This window comes from Canis aureus, chromosome 5 (assembly GCF_053574225.1).
Source record: "Canis aureus isolate CA01 chromosome 5, VMU_Caureus_v.1.0, whole genome shotgun sequence".
Classification (NCBI taxonomy): Eukaryota; Metazoa; Chordata; class Mammalia; order Carnivora; family Canidae; genus Canis; species Canis aureus.
Window position 1 is genome coordinate 26,020,539 of NC_135615.1, and position 23,239 is coordinate 26,043,777.

A 23,239-nucleotide genomic window follows, 5' to 3' on the forward strand; every position below is an offset into this window, starting at 1 on the left:
GGGGTCCAGTTTCATTCTTTTGCATGTTGCAGTCCAGTTTTCCCAGCACTATATATTGAAGAGACTCTTCCTCCTTGTATATGCTTGGTTCTTTTGTCATCAGTTAATTAACTCTGTATGTGTGGGTTTATTTCTGGACTCTCTATCCTGTTCCATTTATCTATGTGCCTGTTTTGGGGACACTATCATATTGTTTTCATTGCTATAGTGTTGTAATATAGTTTGAAATCAGGAAGTATGATGGCACCAGCTCTGTTCTACTTTCTCAAAATTGCTTTATTTGGTGTCTTCTGTGGTTCCATGTAAATTTTAGGACTGTTTGTTCTGCTCCTGTGAAAAATGCCACTGAACTTTTTGGTAGGGATTTCATTGAACCTGTAAATTGTTTAGGGTAGTTTGGGCATTTTACATAATAATTCTTCCAATCCATGAGTGTGTCATATCTTTCCATTTATTCGTGTCTTCTTCAACTTCTTTCATCATTGTCTTACATATAGCTCTTTCACTTCCTTGGTTAAATTTATTCCTGGTATTTTATTCTTTTTGATGCAATTTCAAAGAAAATTATTTTCTTAATTTCTCTTCCAGATAGTTCATTATCAGTGTATAAAAACATAACAGATTCCTGTATATTGATTTTGTATCCCACGACTTTACTGAATTCATTCGTTAGTTCTAAGAGAACTTTTTTTTTAAAGATAGATTTATTTATTTATTTATTTATTTATTTACTTACTTACTTATTTATTTATTTATTTATTTATTTATGAGAGAGAGGGAGAGAGAGGCACAGACACAGGCAGAGGGAGAAGCAGGCTCCATGCTGGGAGGCCGACGTGGTACTCGATCCCGGGACTCCAGGATCGCGCCCTGGGCCAAAGGCAGGCGCCAAACCGCTGAGCCACCCAGGGATCCCCAAGTTCTTAGAGGAACTTTTGGTGGTCTTTTGTGCTTTCTTTATATGAGATCATGTCCTTTACAAAGAGTGACAGTCTTACTTCTTCCTTTCCATTTTCTTTTTTTTTTTTAATTTTTTTTTTTTTATTTATTTATGATAGGCACACAGTGAGAGAGAGAGAGGCAGAGACACAGGCAGAGGGAGAAGCAGGCTCCATGCACCGGGAGCCCGATGTGGGATTCGATCCCGGGTCTCCAGGATCGCGCCCTGGGCCAAAGGCAGGCGCCAAACCGCTGCACCACCCAGGGATCCCTTCCTTTCCATTTTCGATGCCTTTTATTTTTCTTGCCTAATTGCTCTGGCTAGGACTTCCCATACTATGTTGAACGGAAGTGGTGAGAGTGAATATCCTTGTCTTGTTCTTGATCTTAGTGGAAAAGCTTTTAGCTTTTCAGGATCGAGTATGATGTTAGCTATGGGCTTGTCCTGTATGGTCTTTCTGCTGCTAGAGTATGTTCCTTCTATACCCACCTTGTTGAATACTTGTATATAATTTCTAATCAGGGCTAAACTATGAGGCAAGTACTAATGTATAACCATAATGCATTTGCTTATTCATAAATAGATTCTTAGCATCAGAAGCCAGTGCTGCAGTACATGCAGCTATTCCTATAGGGAAATGAATTACAGATCCACAGGTGTAAGGAATGGAAGTGAATCAAACCATTAAATATTTCTATTTTCCCCACTCCCTTTTTAGTCTAGGGACCTAAATAATGAGAAAGCTATTGAGGCAAGACCTTAGAACTTGTCCAAACTCCACTAAGATTAACAGATTGAGGGTCTTACACTTGCTTGTTGTGTGTGCTGAAGTTGGGTTATAAAGGTGAGTGACTAGAAAGAAGATGTCTTATTTCTAACATTTACATATTGTGTGATAAGTCTTTGACTCTAAATCCATGGGGATTAATCTCTGCACTTCTTAATCCACCCAAAAGAATAACTTCCCCATAGCTAGTACTTAATAAATGTTAAGTAAAGGAATAAATTTATTTTTCAACTATTGGAACTTTGGGGGAAAGGACCAGTTCATTCCCACACTTCCTTTACGTAGTTTCCTTAACAAATATATGGAAAAGAGCCCACAACAACTCACTTTTAATTCTAATTCACACATTCAGTTGGTGTAGCTGACATCACTGAGAATTCCTTACATGTTGCTTGCATTCTAAATTTCAGGACCTTTTCACATTTAGCAGTTCATGCAATCCCCATAACAACACTGTGGGGCAGGAGAAACTGGTGCCATTGCCTTCTCAGTTGAAAAAGTTCACACGCAGAAAGTCCGAGCAGCTTGCCCACAGAGAGTGCAATAATGACCGATGTGGGGATTCAGTCGACACCAACCCGTGGGCCCACATTCTTTCCACTGCTCCACAGTGTGATCCAGTGCTTTCACTGTGGTCAGTGGTTCACAGCACACCCAGGCAAGGCATGAGTTGTAAGGAGTATTTAGTGCAATGAACCTTATGCTTTTTCTTTTTTTTTTTTTTAAGATTTTATTTATTGATTGATTAATTGATTGATTGAGCATGAACTAGAGGAGGGGCAGAGGGAGAGAGAATCTCAAGCAGAATCTGTGCTGAGTGCAGAGCCCAACATGGGGCTTGATCATGACCTGAGCCAAAATCAAGAGTTGGATGCTTAACCAACCTAGCCACCCCAGTGCCCTAAACCTTACCTTTTCTCATGCAATAATAATAAACATAAAAAATAGAGAGTAAATTAATGAAAAATTGACTAAAAGGTTATGTTTTGGCAACCAGTATTTACTAATTCCTTTCAAAACTTTATTTCAAATGAAAATTGAGCTGAAACTAGACAGTCTAAGCACTTTGGGGAATGATTTTTTTTTGAGGTAATCTACAACAAGAGTTGATTTTTAGCAACCCTGATTATTACTGAATTTGGTTTGCAGGGAAATTTTCTTCAAAAAGATTGTAGCAGTAATTGGCAAAGATTAGCAACAAAAACTTAGTTTACCTCAAATCCTTATATTCCTCCATATATGTTTTTAACTATTTAAATTGAATTTTTAGCTAATTATGAAAACTTGGGGAGAGAAGGCTGAAAAATGCCTGCAATGTGGGAATACAGGAGTGAGCTGAGACTGAACCAGGTATCTTGACCTTTCTAGATATGAGCCTCCCAAAAATGTTCTCAAGGGTAAATTATGTGTGCCCTTACTTATGTTTCAGGTAATTTCTAGAATTAAAAGCTGAATTTCTATAAATTTTATTTATTTATTTATTTATTTATTTATTTATTTATTTAGACAAAGAGAGAGAGAGAGAGGCAGAGATACAGGCAGAGGGAGAAGCAGGCTCCATGCAGGGAGCCTGATGTGGGATTCGATCCCGGATCTCCGGGATCACACCCTGGACCGGAGATGGTGCTAAAGCGCTGAGCCACCTGGGCTACCCTAAAAGCTGAATTTCTAAATGCAACATTAAAAATGCCAACTTTTTTTTCTGACTTCTATACCTTATTTTTGCACTTTGACATTTATGTTGCAAAGATAAGTAGAAGAGAGTATTTCAATGGAAGTGTACAATATGAAGTGTGCTAGAGATGTAGGGCCAGGCAATACAGATTCCTTCTATGATGAAGGATGGGATACTACCAAATTCTATCCTGCTTCTTAGAGTCCCATCCAAAAAGAACAATCTTGGAATATAGAGGCCCCGAGGACATTAAATCTCTTTAGCTGATACTTTTAGATATTGTCTTAATCCACTTGGGCTGCTAAAACAGAATACTACAGACTGGGTGATTTATGAATAATGGAAATTGATTTCTCACAGTTCTAGACACTGGCAAGTCAAGGTGCCAGCATGGCCCTTATAGTGAGACCCCTCTTTCTGTTTCATAGCTGGCACCTTCTTGCTATGTCCTTAGATGGTGAAAGGAGCAGAGGATCTCTTGGGGGAGGGGGTCTCTTTTATAAGAACACTAACCTTATGCCTGAAGGCTCTAGTCTCATGACCTCATCACTTTCCAAAGACGCCATTCCCTAATACTATCACATTGGGCATTAGGATTTCAATAAATGAATTTTGGAGGACACAAACATTCAAGCCATAGCAGATACAAAGAACTGCCAGGTTTAAATAAGAAATCACATTGCAGGGCACCTGGGTGGCTCAGTGGTTGAGTGTCTGCCTTTGGCTCAATTCATGATCCTGGGGTCCTGGGATTGAGTTCCACATCGGGCTCCCTGTAGGAAGCCTGCTTCTCCCTCTGCCTGTGTCTCTGCCTCTCTCTCTCTGTGTCTCTCATAGATAAAGAAAATCTTAAAACAAACAAAAAAAGAAATCACATTGCTACAAAAGACAAAAAGAACATAGAACACATGAATGAGGTAAATATAAAGCAATGGCCGAGATCTAGAAGAGATGGATTCCTAGTATACTCAGTGAGTGGCACACAGTAAGTGCTCAATAAAGTTGGCACATCTGTGTGCAAATGGATACATTTCTCTCCAGAGCTGATATCAAGCTGAAGGCACAGAGTTTCTCTGAGCAGCCTCATCAGCCTCCCAGGAAAGGTCTCTATGGTCAAAATGGAGGCAAAGTAGTGAAGTAGACTCATAGGAGCAAGCCCAGAGCAGCATTCCAGAAAGGAGCCTGGATGAGTGGACTATGGAACAATCCTCTTCTCTCAGACTCCAGGGCTCTCTTTTGCCTTGAGGGGAAAACCCTCCAAAGCCAAAAGGACATAGGTATCACAAATCACTACCTGAAACATAAAACTGACAGTTGGTTTAAATTAAAACCTGGCAGCGTTAGTCAAGGAAGGGTTTGATGGTGATCCGAGGATCCATGTAACATGAGTTCTTGTCACTGGAGCACTCAAATGTTACCTCTAAGTCAGACTTGAGAAGCAGGAGGCCACTGTCCCTAGCAAGCCCGAGGCCCCTAAGTTCTAAACAAACATTCCTTCTACCAGCTATGGGACTCCTTATTCGCTTCAAAATGGAGATGTTTACTGGGATGAGTGGGGCATGGGGATAAGTAATTAGAGAGAAAATTGGAAAGCCCCTTAAAATTATAAAGTGTGATATTTATCAATAAGTAGATATAAATAATAAACCATAAAGTACTTAGAGCTCCAAGAAGCCACTTGAAAATATGCACTAGATAAATTTAAGAGGTATTATAAAGAGTAATAATGACTGCTTGTTATAAAGGAAAGAGCTATAAAGGCAGACACCAGGAAGCGGGTCTCAAGAACTATCTCTGTGTAGGTAGCAAAAGGTCTGTTGAAGACAAGCCTGAGAAAATAAAGGAATTCCCGTGGAAAACATAGGCTACTTAGTTGATAAAATAACTAACTTTGGTTCATGAACTCTTATGACTTAGCAAACAACATGTTTACAACGGAGCAGTGATTTTCAGCTGAATGTTTTGTCAAGGACCACTCTTGGGCAGATGGGAAATCTTGAGAAGGCCACAGGTGACCACACATAAGTTAGGCATTAACATTTGCATGGAAAACGGGCCCAGTTTATTGCTATTTTTAAGACACACAGTGCACACAGCTGCCTTTCTGCTTGTTCAAATGGCCGTGTCGGAGAGGTTGTGTAATTTGACCCTTGTCGATGAGCGCTCAATGGACATGTAGGATCTGGTGCATTTGGGGATCCCTCCTGCTTAGTAGTTTTGATCCTAGAGAAACCGAAGGAAAAAAATGGCACAAGTATAAGGAAGGCTGTTGGGGGAGCAGACAAGGCCTCCTCACAGGAAGGTGAGGCCAAGGTGGGGATTCACGTGGCCCTACCACACAGTTGAAAGAGAAACTCAGATGGTCCAGGAAAGTGGTCCTGAAACCCCCACAACACATTCACAGCTCTTACAGAATATGCAGGTGCTTTAAATGTTACATTTCTTTATATATAACTCTGAAATTAAACCATATGCTTGTTTACTTGTTTATTATCTGTTTCCTGCATGTGAACCTGAGTCACATGAGAGAGGAACTTACCCCATTTTTATCACCACTTCAGAACAATGTGTGGCATATGGTAGACACTTAATAAACATTTGTTCAATGGCTGGATTTCTCTGTGAGGCACATTCTTCTTGTTAAGTGACCTGATCTCAGTAGCTCACAGCTACGTGACACAATTTGTGAAGCACTTTCCGTGCTCAACTATGGAAACTGTGGCTCGAATCTCTGAGGACACAAAGATTAGGAAGGTCGGTTCCTGGCTTTAAGTATGGTGTAGACTCACTGAGATGGAATGATAAGCTTGCTGTTTTAATCATTTTTTTTAACTTAATCATCTATATGGGTGCATAGAAAATAAAGTGATAAACAGGGACACCTGCGGGGCTCAGTGGTTGAGCATCTGCCTTCGGCTCAGGGAATGATCCTGGAGTCCCGGGATTGAGTCCGACATCGGGCTCCCCTCAGGAAGCCTGCCCCTCTCTCTGCCTATGTCTCTGCCTCTCTCTGTGTCTTTCACGAATAAATATATAAAATCTTAAAAAAAATAAAATGAAGTGATAAACAGATATATTTCCCCCTTTACTTTCCATAATGCTGAAGTTTGGGAGTTGGTAAGCTGCAAGCAGGTAGGACTGGGCATTGACGATGAGATGCATGGACAAAACTTACAGAATTGAGAGCAATGAGAATTACAGGATTTTTTTTGTGATGCCCTGGAAAGAGTAAGTGTTCTTAATGGGCAAGGAATAAGAATCAGAGGCCAGCCAACCTTTGGTTTCATTCAGTTTCAGGAGGAGATCTACAGCGTGTACTTAACTCTCTAGTTAACTGCGCCATAGCACCAGGAGTTGGCGAATGCTCCTTTGTGCCAGAGAAGTCCTGCACCACATGGCTGTCAGTCACTGGGGTCCCCGAGGTCTACAGCAACTTACCCTCCTATCACTTCCACCTGCTATTAGAAACAAAACAAAACACACATTTCCTTAAGTCAGCTCCTCAGGAGATGTATCCTCACTTTTAAAAGTGCATTAATTTGATTTTGATTTAATTATGATTTTGATTTATTTGATTTATGTGGCAGGGCCTGACATGAAACATTACTTTGACTTTCCTGTTCCTATACATATATATGTACATATATGTTCCTGTGTACACATATCACATTATATATATGCACATCACATTAAATATAGTTACCTATTTTGATCATATTAATATTATATATAACTTGTATATATCATATGTATATTAATGTTGTTATGCTACATATAGTAAATGTTCTAAGAACATGACTGAGTCATGGTCTTCAAAGGGAAGTTGTTCTTTTTTTTTTTTTTTAGAGATTTTATTTATTTATTCATGAGAGACACAGAAAGGGAGAAGTAGAGACACAGGCAGAGGGAGAAGCAGGCTCCCTGCAGGGAGCCCGAGGCAGGACTTGATCCCAGGACTCCAGGATCATGCCCTGGGCTGAAGGTAGATGCGCCTAACCACTGAACTACCCAGGCGTCCCCAGAGGGAAGTTTCTAGAGGCCAAAGGGATGATAGAGCTGAGAGAGAAGTAGCCTGCAGCTGAGGAAAGAAGGAAGGACACTGCATTCCCTATTGGAAACTGGCAGTAGGAAGCCACGAAAGATTTTACAGCATCTCTGGCCCTAGACGGTGACTGCTGGGGAATGGAGACTAAAGCAGGAATGCAGACAAGCCTGAAGTCGGGAAGCGCAGTCGGGAAGCCACCGTACAGGTAAGCGACAAGGTAGGCCTGGGCACGGGCATCGGGGACCCCAAGTCAGAGTAGCTCACTCCCCTAGTAGGGGCTGCAGCTCATGGGCCTCAGCAGCTGCACACACCACCCGGGGTAGGGGACGGGGGCAGGGGGCCGACAGATGGGGGCCCGGCAGGTCCCCCTGGCCACGGTGTCTAGAAGGGGCTGAAAGATAGTCTATGGGTAGAACCGCTACCTGGACAACTGTAGGGGCGCAAGGGAGAAAACGGAGGTGGGGAGAGAGTCCTGAGGGTGCTAACCCGTGGGTTTAGCAGGTGATCACTCTGCCGGCCTGGGGGGAGCCCCGGAAAGGTGGGGGCACAGCGGGGTTGCCAGGAAGGCCGGGGGGCCACGGAGAAAGCCGCTGAACTTGAGATGCCTGCGCCAGGGTTAGAACTACCTGCGGCCGAGGGTGACATCAGCCAGGAGGGGCACTCTGGGGCCAAAACAAGGAGGGGGACACCCAAAGCCCAGGGCCAGTGAAAGACGAAGGAGGAAGAAGCACAGCCCGAGGCCCCAGCGAAAGAGAAAAGCGGCCACGGGGCTCAAGGCCTCCAGCTTCGCTGGGGGGGGCACAGGTGCTCCGGGCTCTGCAGGCACCTTGCTGCCCCTGAGGTCACGAGTTTTGTGTGGGCGCCACAGGAGAGGGCTGGACAGTCCACATGAGGGGCGGGAACGTGTTGGAAGCTTCGAGAATCAGCTGGGAATTCTGGTGAGAGGTCTAGTTTGAAAAGGAGGGCAGCCTGGGTGGCTCAGTGGTTTAGCACCGGCTTCGGCCCAGGGCCTGATCCTGGGGTCCCAGGGTCGAGTCCCATGTCTGGCTCCCACAGGTGGGAGCCTGCGTCTCCCTCTGCCTGTGTCTCTGCCTCTCTGTATCTCTCATGAATAAATAAATAAAATCTTAAAAAAAAAGAAAAGGAGGCAGGCCACGTCCACGCCCACGTGAGACAGGGAGCCGAGGCCAGGCTGTCTGAGATCCCAGGAAAGCCCTGCTCACTCGGGCCTGACTCTGGACCTTCAGCTGTGCCCCTGACGCCTGGGCCAGAATCAAGGGGTGCCTCCGTGCTGTTCCTCACCACCTGCTTTAAGGCCCCAACTGCCCAAACAGGGAGGCTGGGGGGCCGGGGCTGCATCCAGCTTACGGAACAGGACAGCACCAGGGGCAGATCACGGTCGTCCCCTTCCAACGGGCCAGTTGGGACCAGTAGCTGGAAAAGGCCAACAGCAGAAGTCGTTCTTGGAAGGTGTCTATGAAACTTCGCCAGGTAAGGATGCCAAAAGTTAGAAGGAACTATAAAACTGGATGACATATCTGAGGTCAATCATTTGACACTTTTTTTTTTTTTAAGATTTTATTTATTCATGAGAGACAGAGAGAGAGAGAGAGAGAGAGAGAGAGGCAGAGACACAGGCAGAGGGAGAAGCAGGCTCCATGCAGGGAGCCTAACGTGGGACTCGATCCCGGGTCTTCAGGATCCTGCCCCGGGCTGAAGGTGGTGCTAAACCGCTGGGCTGCCCCATTTTGAGCGAAGCATCGTATTCTTAGAGAAACGTCGCCCGGAGCAGTCAGCTCCCTGATGTTGACAGAGTGAGGACAGCCATACAACCGGCACCCGGGGCAATGAGTAAACACCTCTCCAACCCCCCTCTTTTTTTTTTTTTTTAATCTAGAACTTGCTTTTAATTCCATAACCAAAGTAGGATTTGGTGAATATAAATACCTAGGAACTGGTAATGCTTGAAAGTAAAAATTGCCTGAGACAGTGACAGTCCGTTGAACAGAACTTTCTCAAGAACTCACCTACTTTTCACCATCTGCATGACCCGAATTCAGAATTCAGGCTACCAGTTTCTTTTCTTTCCTTTTTTTTTTTTTTTTGAAAGGTTTTATGTATTTATTCATGAGCGATACAGCGAGAGAGGCAGAGACACAGGCAGAGGGAGAAGCAGGCTCCCTGCTGGAAGCCTGATGTGGGACTCAATCCTGGGACCCCGGGATCTGACTTGAGCCAAAGGCAGATGCTCAGCCACTGAGCCACCGGGTGCCCCAGGCTACCAGTTTCTAGGGAGCTTCTCTCCCTCCAGTCTCACTGGCTCTGAACCACACCACACGTATCAGCTGTTATGTCTCTGCTCCTGCAAAGTGGTCCCTGTTGCCCCCCACCCCCCCAGCACTCATCAGAGGCTCCCTGCTTTCTCCACCCTGACAATGAAGTCCAGGCCATGCGACACGAGTCACAAGACCCACCCCATCTCCAGGCTCACGTCGAGGTCTTCTGGGCTGGGGCATCACACCCTTCACACTGGCCACTTGTTTCAGGCCATCACACACAGGTTTCGTGGCCTCCGCTCTAGGCTTCGTGGCTGCCCACATGCACAAAACTCTCCAGGGCTCCCACCCCCTCACCAGGTTTATTTCTGCGTATCCTTCAGGACTTGGCTTAAACATCATGTGCTGGGCACAAAAATAGTCCCTCAAAAATACTTGCCGGCTGGCTGGCTGGCGGACTACAGGAGTTAAGTCAAGGACACCATTCCGGCAGCAGAGGAGATGTGACGATGTCATAATATGGTCCCAGTTTACAAAGGAAACAAAACTATCATGTAATAAGCCAACCACACCTCTTGGTATCTGGAGGACTATGATGTAATTACCTACAACTGAATTCAAAAGAGCTTCTAGAAAGGGCCCCTGCCCTCGGGGATTGGACAGTGCTGTTAGAGACACAGGGGAGACAGGGGAGCAAAGCACAATACAGGGCCTACTGCTGTGATGTTTCCTAGGCGTTCGAAGGAAGGAGACATGGCAAGACGTGGCTAGAGTAATGGGAGAGTCCTTCCTGGAGGATCTGGGGAGGTATGTTGGCTCTGGGGGAGGATGTGCTGGGGACACCCCCAGCAGGGGAGACCAGTGTGAGGACAGTCTGTGGGTGCGGGCGAAGGGAAAGTCTGGGGAGAACAGCACAAGTGTTGGGGAACGTGAGGGAAGAACAGAAACTCGGAAGCGCAAGGCCAGAGGCTGGGAATCTGGGGAAACCGAGCAAAGGCATCTGGATTCAACAAAATAAGCACTGGAGGCTCCGTGTAATTTCTGGATCAGTGAGTGAGACCGCTCTCCGCATATGCCAATGGGAAGGTGGAGATCGGCTCCGGCAGCTGGTAGCTGACAGGTAGGCCGTGATGTTCCCAACTAAACACAAACAACTCTCACAGGATATAAAAATATCCAGACTTGGAGACCACGTGGAACAAGAGAAAGACAAAGACATTGCAACTGCAAAAAATAATGACATATCCCTTCTTCCAACTGCTTCTTTACTAGCTCTGCTCTCATGTTCCTGTTTTCTAGACGAAAGCTCCCGGGGTAGCTGTATTAGTCTGTGGGAGCTGCTGTAACAAAATACCACAGACTGGGGGGTGGGGGTGGGGTGCTTGCACAGCACAAATCTGTTTTCTCCCAGTTCTTCCAGAGGTTGGAAGTCCATGACCAAGGTGTTGGTAGGCTTGGTTTCTCCAGACACCCATCTCCTTAGCTTGTAGCCACCTTCCCTCAGTGCCCTCACGTGGCTTTCCATCCCTGGTGTTGCTTTCTCTTCTTCTGACACCAGTTCTACTGGATCTAACCCTTAGGACCTTGTTAACCTCTGTCACCTACTCTAAAGCCCTATCTTCAAATGCAGTCACGTTCTGACGTCCTGGGTGTTAGGACTTCAGCACATGGATGGGGGGGTGGGGGTGCGTGGAGAATGATTCAGTCTGTAACAATGCTAACATGTCTCAAAAACAGCCAATGAGAACTGACTCCTTCGTCCCTAAACCTCCTTGGCATGTGCACAACTTCTATTTTTTTTTTATAACCAGCCACTTTCAGCTCTTTCCCTGAGACGTGCCATCACACCCCTGGTGTGCATTCTCCTTTGCTGCTGCAAGGGAAACCCAACTTTGGCTACGACGTGTTCTTGCAGGCGTTGGCTACCGTGCTTCCATGCCAGGACCTTCCATATTCTTGAGTCTCAGCCTCTCTCATGCATTGTACCTGCCTAAATGGTTATTCCTCCTTCCTGGTTAATGCCTGCTTAACCCTTAAAGATTTGGTTCAAATATCACCTTCCCAGGAAGCATTTTCTAATTTACTCTTTCTAGTAGTTGGATTAGATTTCCCTTGTGTTGGCTGTGTAATGTATCGACTAGGCTATGCTCAGCTACATGTCCCAGGTTTTCAATTTTCTTCCTCCTCTCCCTCCTCCTCCTCCTCCACCTCCTTTTATTTCTTATTCTTTTAATGTTTCTGGTTAGGGTGAGCCATAGGGAGATGTGAAGGACAGAAGGGAAGCAAGAGTCATTCTGTAGCTCGCGCACATTTTTGCTGATGTGCTGACCTGCCTCCTTGGTGTGAAGTGGCAGCTGAGCCCGCACCTGCTCTGCCTTCTCCAGATCCTCCCTGAGCTCTGGGCCAGGTGTACGTTTACCTCTATCATCAAGGTCCCCAATGCAAATGCGACAAGAACTGACACACATCTCAGTCCATCTTTGCACACAAACATTCAGTGTCTGTGGCTTCCAATCTGCTCTTGATCTCCCTTACTTTGCATCCATTTTTCCTTCTTGACTATTTGGTCTTTGAAGGTCAAGTTCCATCATCAGATGCAGAAAAATCCTAGAGAGTGCTTCCCCATGCTGTGTAAAGTCAACCCCCCTTCCCCCCGTAACAACTATGTATGCATCTTTTATCTATCATCTATCTATCATCTATCTATCTATCTATCTATCTATCTATCTATCTATCTATCATCTACTAACATTTATCTATCATCAATCTATCCATCCATCCCTCCATTTATCACCTACCTATCCATCCTATTGGCTTTGCTTGCCTGGTCAATTCTTGATTCATATATCCCTCCTTTAAGATATTTTTCTGTGCTTCCTTGAAACCTTGGATATACTTCTTATACCATTTATCATACTTGATTGTGGGAGATTATTTTGCCAAGTCTTCCTGCCCTCCCTCTACCATGTTGCCTTGTGACGCACTAGAGTAGATGGAATCTATTTCCCTACTCCGTTGACATTGGGCTTAACAATGTGACTTGCTTCAGTTGTCAAGATGTTAGCAGACCTATATTAAATGTCCTTATGTGGTTTAGTTTGGGTCTTTATACTGTGACCTGTCATGAGAAAAGCATGCCTGGGAGAATCTGCTGCCCCTTCCAACTGGGCCTCAGAACAAACACAAATGAAGAAGATCTGAGCCCCACCCACAGCCTGGAGCCAAACACAGCTGACTCACAACCTGAAAGGGAGCTACCCAACCTAGACCTGCTAGCCTGCGGTTGACCTGAAGACCCTTAAGTATGAGAAGAAATGTGTATTGTTGAAGCCACCATACTGTGTAATCATTTATATGCAGCTTTTTGTAGCAACTGACTAGTGATTTAGTTTTCTTTTCTGTGCCTCAATTAGAGAGTGTTGGCTCCTTGAGACTAGAGGCCATGATGATAATTTTTGTATCTCTGATGCCTACTAAGATGCCTGATACATGGTGGATGTTCAATACATGCTTATTGCATACTAAAATAAATTTAAAAAATGACCAAATGTTCAAAGAACTATAATGGAGAGAGGCATTGAAGAGGGGTGTTAGGAAGTAGAAACTAGCAGAGGTGGAAATGGGGAGAGGAGTCTAGAAGCAAGTGGAAGCATAATATGGTCCATGAACAATTGTATGATCAAAAGTTATCTGCCTTTTATTTTCAGATGATCAAAGGCTCAAAAGGCCACAGAGGTTCCATGTGACTCAAGTCATCTTTAAAAAGCATTTTCTTTTCTTTTTCTTTCTTTCTTTTTTTTTTTTTTTTTTTTCCTACTGTAACCCTCATAAATCTTTGGGGGCAGGTTGCAACCAAAGATGCTGTGCCCATCTGTAGCCACTAGCCACCGTAGTACTACTGGGGAAATCGACAATGATAAAAAGCCCGAACCTCCTCCAAAAACAATCAGAAAACAAAATTACTAGAAAGAACAACTTTCCTACTTCTCCTTCAGGTAACCTTGTCTCTGTGTAATGATCTAATCCGATGTGGGCAGTGTATGGTCACCTTGATCCATGGATCATTTTTGTTGTTATTGGAAGGCCTGTGTGATGCCATCTCTGAAGCTCTCAGCCTGGTCACCAGAGGCCTATACAGCCTTCTCTCCCCAGGGCAGAGCTTGGGAGCTGAAAGCAGGTCTCCGCAGCAGCAGTCCTCTCAATTGGGACTGTTGTCACATTCCCTTAGAGCATGTGTCACAGGCCTGTCATTAGAATTGCTCCTTACGAGACACATCTTGAAGGATGCCAAATTCATTAGTGTCTGCGGTTGAACTTTTCAAACCTTTTTCCTACATTAAACAGCACACACACACACACACATGCACGCACACGTGCACAGCCACCATCACCGATACACACGCGCATTCCTCTGTGTTTTGGAGAACAAAGGGAGTCTGCATTTTGCTTGGTGTCAATCATAACTTGAGATTAAAGTTGCTGTTTTAAGCATTTGAAAGTTATACCCGCCAAACTCAGGCTTTCTCTGCCTAAGCTCTGAACTTCAAAAGGAATACTGCATAGGAAAACACACACACACTACACCAAACCAACAAACACACACACACACACACATCAAAAAATGGCATAAGGACCTGAATGTGTTTCACTCCCATTTCTATAAATGAAGCCTTGATCCGGAACTTCTGCAAAGCCATTATTACGGTTGTACAAAGCTATGGATAATACAAACTCTTGGTACCCAAGCCATGTTGACATACACAGAAAAACAGGTGGGTCGATGTGATGTGAGCACTATACTGAATCCTGCTTCCAGGTTGTTTCAGGCTGAAATAAAACTTGTAACAATTACTTATCCTGAAATCTCTGGAAAATAATTTCCTTTTTATAGTCTATATTTAGCATCTTGCTATAAATGAAACTTATCAATATAATATACTGAATTCCCACTGAGCATATAAAATTATACTATTAAAACTTTACCATTAAAATGTTCTTAATTTAGATGTCATTAACTCAGATTTAGTGATAATTTGGACATACAATGTAATTCTTGTAAAAAATAGCATTTATTATTTTTAATGATTATAAAAGCAATTCGTGTTCACAATGTTGCTCAGAAACATATATAAGCATAAAGAGGAAAAATTATCATCACCTAAATCTGACAAGAAAAAAGAATTGTTTGACTTTTGTTTTGACTTTAATTTCTTTTTAGTCATTTTCAATGCATATACTTCATCGTTCCACATAAAATTTGGGTTGTATTGATCATATTATTTTTCATCCTGTTTTTTTTTTCACAATATGAGCAGCTTTTCTCCTATAAGTAATGATTTTTTAAAATATGTTCCAGGACTGCACATCATTTCATTTTACTGATTTCCTATAATTTAACTATTTTCCTAAGGTTAGATATTTATAACATCTAATAATTTCTCAATGTTTACTTTCACGTATAACATTGAAATGAGAATTCTTTTTTGTTTTGTTGTTTTTGTTTTCAAGAATTCTTAATATAAATGTTTATGAGCATCTCTGATTTTCTTTTGAGAGAAGGGAAATGGGTATTCTTAACATATATTATCAAATTGCTTTGCAGGTTTGCAACAGTTGACACTCCCTCACAGGACAAGAGTACACGATTCAGCATTCTCCCAAACACACTAATATTTAATTTTAAATTTGCAAATATGAGTGAAATGTGTTACTTCACTGTTTTACTTGCATTTCTTTCTACTGATGATAAATACTTTTCCTAATATTAATTGTCATTTGTCTTCTTTTATGCTTGGTCAGTTCATGTGCCTCTGTCATAAACTAGTGATTTTTCAATGAGTTGTACCATTTCTACATATATTTCTGTACTTTAATTCTCTTTTAAAAAAGGAATTTTTTTTCCTGGTACTAAATTTTAATATTTGTATATAACTGAATATTTCAATAATTTCCTTATCATTTTATTTTTTACATCAAAAGTCTTGCTCACCCTAAAAGTAGATTAATCTTTGCCTTTGTGTTTTGTTGATTTTTATTTTTACTATTTGGTTCATCTGGAATCATTTTAGAGAGTAAGTTTCAACCTGAATTTTCTGTCTTTCACAAACAGGCAGTTTTGCCCTCATTGATTATGTGATCCCTTCTTTTCCCAATGGTTTTTAGGGTATGATGAGTGTGTTTATGTGTTAGATTCAGGGCTACTGAGTTTCTCTGTCATTTCTTATGTTGGTATCTCATTCCTTTAAGCGGAAAACTTGGTAGCTGTGTTTTATATCATCCAGCATCGCAAATACCCTCATTATTACTCTTTCTGTGCAAAGGAAACTTTAAGTTGAAGTTTGGAACAAACATGTCCATTTGAAAAATTTCCACTGAGATTTTAATTGGTATTTGAATGGAAAACTTAGATATATTTGGGAAAATTGAACATCTTTATAATATTTGCTCTCTCCACCTGGAAATATTGGTTAATTCTTAAATTTACTAAAATCTTCATTTATTTCTCTCTCAGGGAGGACTTGATATTTTCTTCAAAAAGTTTTCTCATCTGTTACTACTGATTTTTAGTGAAGTTGCTTATTTAAAACATTTTTTATTAAACTCCTTAAATTCTTAGAGGTTTTCACTGACCACCTTGTTTTTTCATGTTTATATTCAAGCCATGTGCAAAATGATACATTTTTCATCTTTGTTTCTAATTAGCATATCAGTATTTCAGTTCCATATGTTATTGCTATGACCGGAACTTCCAGAACATCATTTAATGAATGATGATAATTTGCAAACTTGCTCATTTCTCATCCAATAATTGGCTTAAAATACTTGCCTTTTATTAAGTTTTAAAAGTTCCTAGTTTTCTAAGAGGCCCCACCCCCTTAGGAATTAGGGTTTAATTTTATTGTGTGCCTTCTTAAATTTTTTTTTTTAAGATTTATTTATTCCTGAGAGACAGAAAGAGAGAGAGAGGCAGAGACAAAGGCAGAGGGAGAAGTAGGCTCCACGCAGGGAGCCTGATGTGGGACTCGATCCCAGGACCCCAGAATCACGCCCTGGGCCGAAGGCAGGCGCTAAACCGCTGAGCCACCCAGGGATCCCCTTAAAATATTTTTTAATTTAAATTCAATTACTGTGTAAGATCATTTTCTTTCTTATTGACCTGCTGAGGTGATGTATTATATTAATGGATTTTCTAAAACAAAAACATCTCTTTATTCTTGGCACAAACACAATCGGTTGTGGAAGATTATTCTTTTAATGTAGTCTACCTTTGAATTATGTCAGGGGGCATATGTCAAAGCACCATTGTAACGAGAAATCCCACCAAATATGTAATTTTTTTTGGGTGAAATTTTTAAATTAAAGTAATTTTTTAAAAGATATTATTTATTTATTTGTGAGAGACATAGAGAGAGAGACAGAGACACGGGCAGAGGGAGAAGCACCACTGAGCCACCCAGGTGCCCCAAATTTAAAATATTTTAATGACATAACTTACCATTTTAAAGTTTAGAAAGTACATTTAATATAGCCCTCTTGTGACATATTTGTTTTCATTTAACATACTTCATTTAGCTAAGTAGTATATGTGTGCCTTAGTTTAGGACAATATTTATTTATTTAAAGATTTTATTTATTTATTCATGAGAGACACAGAGAGAGAGGCAGAGACACAGGCAGAGGGAGAAGCAGGCTCCATGCAGGGAGCCCGATGGGGAACTCAATCCTGGGTCCCTGGGATCACACCCTGGGCCAAGGCAGATGCTCAACCACGGAGCCACCCAGGCCTCCCTAGTACAATATTTATAAATATAGTTTACATTTGGGAAATTCTCCAATTTTCGGAGACTGTTTTGAATTAGTGAGGTTTCAGGGCGCCTGGGTGGCTCAGTGGTTGAGTGTCTGCCTTCGGCCCAGGGCGTCATCCCGGGGTCCTGGGATCCAGTCCTGCATTGGGCTGCCCGCAGGGAGCCTGCTTCTTCCTCTGCCTGTGTCTCTGCCTGTCTCCCCGTGTCTCTCATGAACACACAAATAAAATCTTAAAAAAAAAAAATAGTGAGGTTTGAGGCACTACTAGGTGTGTTAGCATCTTTTCACTGCCGACTGACCAGAGGCATTAAAGTTACCGGCCACCCTGCTGCCTGGTTTCTGCAGTCAGGAGTCTCCATAGTCTTGCCAATCTTAATTTCTTTCATTAATACCATGAAATGTGTTTCAAGTAGTAGAATCAAATTGAGATGGCGGGATTGGAAAATTAAAGATCACCTTTGCCAAGAAGTCTGTCCATGGCCGACGCTCAGAAAATCAGTGACTTTCAGCTTCTTCCCATAAAATAAGCAATTTATACAGTTCCACAGCATTCTCTTGACATATTCATCAGTTATCCCTTGGATTTGTGCCTTCCTACTACTGCTGAAAGTCCTCAGGACAGGGGCCCTTCTGTGAGGGCAGTGCCTCTCTTTAATAATCTCATATGGACCCTTCATATATGGCACCAGGAATGCATGGCCCCTGGGGTTCTGGCTGCGAACCTATCTCACATGTTCCTTCCAGCCAGACTGGCCAGGCTGCAGTGAGGTAGGAATGGAGAGTTCAGCTGAATCGCCCAGTACAGCTGTGCCCTAGTCACGTTCAGTGTGATTTAAACTCCTTGAATTCATTAATTCACTTAATTTTTAAAAAATCACCCAGAAGTTGTCATGTGCATAGAACTATACTACAGCATAAAGAAACTCACTCTGATTATAGGAGACTCCTTTCTCCTTCCTAGGTAAATTAAAATATTAATTTCTGCTAATTGGGTATCAATATGTAACTAATCTCAATATTTTTAAAACTACTTAAAAATCACCCATCATGCTTTTTCACTTTTAATGTGATACATTTATCTCACATAAAATCCCATAAAACCCATAAATTAAATAATAGTAGGAATATGTAGTAAGGCAGATAAATCTTTCCAAGATTAATCAGACTCACATTAAACTTGACTATGTCCAGATTATGAAATACCTAAATAAGATAGTGGGGGGGGGGGTGGAACTCTATCGGTACGTTAACCTATCTCAGAGTCTGGCAAATTAGATGGAAATTAATCTTTTGAATTTGTTCCCTTCTTCATAGCTTGAAATACAGAGAATATATTCTATATTTCTTCAAGTTGACACTAAATTCCATTGTTGCTATAGGTATAAGGAAATGAAGAAAAGTGGGACTTAATCAATTAAAGTTTTTAGAAGGTTCACCTGGGGAAAAATATGGGAATGATTAGAATTCCCTCTCGAATGCAGTTATGTGTTTATATTTTGATATCAGTGTATAAACTGTGTTAACCAGAATTTCTGGATGGTACGTCCACATATTTCCTGGGGGTGGTGTGGGTGGTAAGAGTCCTAATTTCCCAAACATGGCCCACATGCTTCTTCTATGGCTTGATAGGATAAGGTCAATGCCCGTTGGCTGCCCAGAAAGAGGGGCACACATCATCAGTGTGGCTATCATTTGGTAGCACCGGGACCCAGCCTCATGACCACACATTTATGCTTCACCACTTCAGAGTGGTGAAGGAACGTTGAAGGAAAGAGAATGGGGATGCTGGGCTTTCAGAGTGGAAAGAAAGCTCCAACTATTTTACATATTATGATAACAAAAGAGTCAGGGTTAGAGGTGGCTGCTGCTAATTCCAAATCTTGCCAAGAACACTATTTCTAGCATGAACTCAGCTCCCACACACTGCATCAAAATCCTCACAAAAGCAAACTTGTATAAAGATGATTACCGAGCACATACATACATGTACCAAGAACACAATGTATTCTTTGTGATCAATTAAAGAGCAAGAATAGTCTGTAGTGGGGCGTCTTACAAAGGGCCCTTTCTTCTAGGTACTTTAGAAAAGGCAGATCTATCAAACTTATGATAATGCATTGCCATGCTGATTTAATTGTCAATTACATATTACTTAAGTGTACTTTAATGATCTATATAAAGCCTTATTTTTTTTTTTACCTCTAATAGCTATTAATGGTTGTTAAAGAAAATGAAACCACTTTACTGAAATGTAATGTGGGGGTCTATTAAGAATAAGTCTTCAAAATGATAAAATGCTATCACAAAAATGTGAACCCCTGTACATTTTAATATTCCTGAGTAGGTCAATCTTCGTTCCGCTGGAAGAACATTTCCTTCAAATCGCAATTACAGTTTAAACATCTTCATATGTGTTATATATAGAATAAATTTTACCTAATTCCCAAATGCTTCTTTGGGAGATGGGGAAGGAGTGGGGGCAACATATTACTACATTTCCTCCCAAAGTTTCATAAGGTTTGCAATGTTGGTCGTTGGAATAAACTTGGGTGAACACACTCACACCCCTGGCTCTCTTCATCTCTGCATTTGTCCCTGTTTGCTGTGAAAATTATTACAAGAATGAATGAGATCACATGAAAAGAGTATCTTGTGCTCTACGTAAGGACAAACATTTGATCAATTCTAGGGACAGACGTGCCCCACTTAACACAACAGAAATATTTCTTAAAGGAAGTGTCATCGACATTCATTTATTAAAATACAATATTAAATATACTAGAGAGTCTGACTGATTAAACAAAATTTGTGGTGAATCCCTTTAAGAGAGAAGAGTTGTTTTGTGAGCAAATCATTTCCTAATGTATCTGTAAGCCTGACTTTTCTGAATGGAGTGTCTTTAGAGGAGGACACATGTCCTGTTCTAAGGATTACTGAACATACACAACCGAGGGCAAGCTGAAAATATACCTTTCCCTATCCTCTAGGACACCCGTTAGACAAGAGCTATTAGGAATATGAAATTAAATATAATTAGAGTCAGAATAAAACAGCATCAGGCTTATGTCCACATAACCTAAAGTAATTTAGAGACTTTACAATTAACTTGTAACTGTAAGATGGTTAAATAAGCCAAATTAGTCAAAGCAAAATACCTATTTTAGATTCTAGTTTATTTGGCCGCCTACATTGATCATATTAAGCAGTTATCCAAACTTTATTTAATTTTATATTTTATGGTCAGATGTCAAGTGTGCTTTAAAGAAGATGGATTTTAGAGTAAGACAGAGCCAAGAGTCCAATTCCGACTCAATGACTCTCTGTGGTTCCTTGAACAAGCTTCCCACCTCCCCATCTGTAAGGCAGGGTTGATGCAAACCTTACTTGCACATTGCAAAGATAAAATAATTGAAGAGATGCCAAGGGCCCGTCATGTAATAGACACTTCATAAGTGTTATTATTCCTTATCATGATCTCTCGATCCCTGAGGTCTTAAAAAAAAATCAGCCAACTCCCATAGAGGAGACTTCCATGCTCCACTCTCAGTAACTGAACACAGAGGTTACATGCAAATTGAAAGCCTGGTTTTTAAATCACTGAGGGCAAGGTTCAAAGCCTACATTAAAAAATATGTATCTTCAATAGCACCTAGCAGAGCATTGGGCATTTATAGACAATAAAAATTGTAGATTGGGTTTCCGAGTGCAGGGGAACGGTTGTGCTATATATGTGTTCGCTCTTCAAGTACGCTGTTCGGTCAGGGAGGAAGTGTCAACTTAGGTACATATCGCTTATGAAGACCCTCCCCCCCAAACACCCTTAGTTGATTTCACTATGACGTGTGCATATGTGGGAATGGGTGGTAGTAAAGTAAAAAATGTGTAAAGTACATCATTCAAGTGTATCACTAATTTTATTGAATATTCTCATCTTGTATGAGCCTATATGTCTGAATTTATCTTCTGAAAACCTGGAGATAATCAGTACCTCAGCCAACCTGTCGGGTTAAGATGCAGCCTTCGGGTCAGTGAGGGGTTAATAACCCTGTTCCTATAGCAGAACTGCTGGGGTAAGGGACTTCTTCAGCCTATAACTCCGGCAACATACTTTTTGACCATTTAAATGTGTAAATGGAGAAGCACAGTATTCCCATAAAATTTCCACCATGAAAAAAAAAATTGAGGAAAGCTCTGGTAGGCCCAAAGAAATGAAAGTAACTTCAAAAGCAAAACCGTTTTAGAAATTGAAGATTTGGGGGTAGTTACGAACAAGAATGGGAAAACTGGAAAGTGCTTGATACATTAATTAGCTTTAAAATAGCTGCGGGGAAAATGTAATACTCCAGCTGCCTGAATGAATATGCCTCAGGTCATAAAATGAATCTGGTCTGGAGACGGAACCAACTTCTTCCCTTCAGATCAAAGCTGAAAGTACAAGGTAATAAGAAGGTGTTAGGTATACTTTCTTAACATCCTCTGATCCGAGGAGGAGCACTTTCCTGGACCTCACTGCTACATACTCTGGCCTCCCTCCCTTTCTTTGAGGCTGTCAGCCTGGCAGGACTGGGTTCTATTTTGCCATTTCTTCCAGCAACCCAGATGTTGCTAGATTAACCTCAAGTCTGCACCCTCCCTCCCCCCGAGACAGTCAGGTTCATATATTTCCTATTAGTTTGGGAGCTGGTTTTGTCACTTGAGAAATATAACATTAGGGGCATGCATTTGGAGGGTTCTGGGTCATCCTACCCCTCTCTCGATGATTTCTGTGTGATCCAAGTGCATAAAATTTTGAGGGCCAGTGTGCCAGTAAGTGGAAGAGATGGTCCACAAAGCAGTCAGGAGCAGGGGCTTGAAAATGTGACAGGCCAAGGTTTAAATCCTGAGGAACTGTGTAGCTGCTGTTAAGTCTCAGTTTTCTCAGTCCTAAGATGAGAATAATATAATTTTACCTGCTTAATAGAGTAGAGAGGATTAAATGAGGAAATGCATGAGTAGGGCTTGGCGCAATGCCTCACACATAGAAAGTGCACAAAAACGTTAGCTATTATTATTTCTATGCTATCTCAGCAGGAAAAGGTGAGTGCAAAATGCAATAAAATCAGTGAAGCCCTAAAAAGGGGGAGTAGCTGTGGCCAGCGCTGCTCAAAATACTTATGTTTTCTAAGAGTCTCAGTGAAAATAATGCACCCATGGACAATAGACTATGATGCATATATATATTTTTTTGTTTATAAAGCAGGAGTAGAAACTCAGTGTTCTAAAAATAGAGATGCCAACCTGTGGAGTACTTACTAACTTGTGCAAATTACTGTAGACGCTGACTGCCCAACTATCAGACTACACGTATCCTTCTTCTTCTGGCTATTATTTTTTAGTACTCTCAAAATGCAGCAAGAGAGTACTGCTAAGTGGATGGAAAAAGCCAATAAATGCTTTGACAGGTGAGCCCAGCATAGTGAGTTCATACTCCATTCAGCCTTTCAACAAATCAGATCATTCTAATATCTGCACTGACTAAAGAGAAAGTATCTTTTATTACAGATTTTTATAGAAGTCTATATAATGAAGTGGAAACCAAATGAGAAGAAAGGTATGAGAGAATTAGGAAACATTCATTCATTTATTTATTTAATAATATTTATTGAGCAGCTGATATATACCAGCTCTGGGAATTCAGTTGACTTGTCAGGAAGGCATGAGGACCCTGATG

The 23,239-nt window shown here is 41.7% G+C and overlaps 1 protein-coding gene and 2 long non-coding RNA genes across 4 annotated transcripts in view; 1 reads left to right on the forward strand and 2 right to left on the reverse strand.

Moving 5' to 3' along the window:
- CELF2 (CUGBP Elav-like family member 2) overlaps window positions 1-23,239 on the reverse strand; it is an 814,981-nt gene that overhangs the window by 322,499 nt on the left and 469,243 nt on the right. The gene's annotated exons all lie outside the window — the stretch shown is intronic.
- On the reverse strand, window positions 5,442-10,208 carry LOC144313857 (uncharacterized). The gene is made up of 2 exons (XR_013379466.1): window positions 9,939-10,208; window positions 5,442-5,625 (listed from the first exon to the last, which is right to left on the reverse strand). It is a non-coding gene; the product is annotated as an uncharacterized LOC144313857 (long non-coding RNA).
- On the forward strand, window positions 10,294-15,487 carry LOC144313856 (uncharacterized). The gene is made up of 3 exons (XR_013379465.1): window positions 10,294-10,530; window positions 13,431-13,718; window positions 15,326-15,487. It is a non-coding gene; the product is annotated as an uncharacterized LOC144313856 (long non-coding RNA).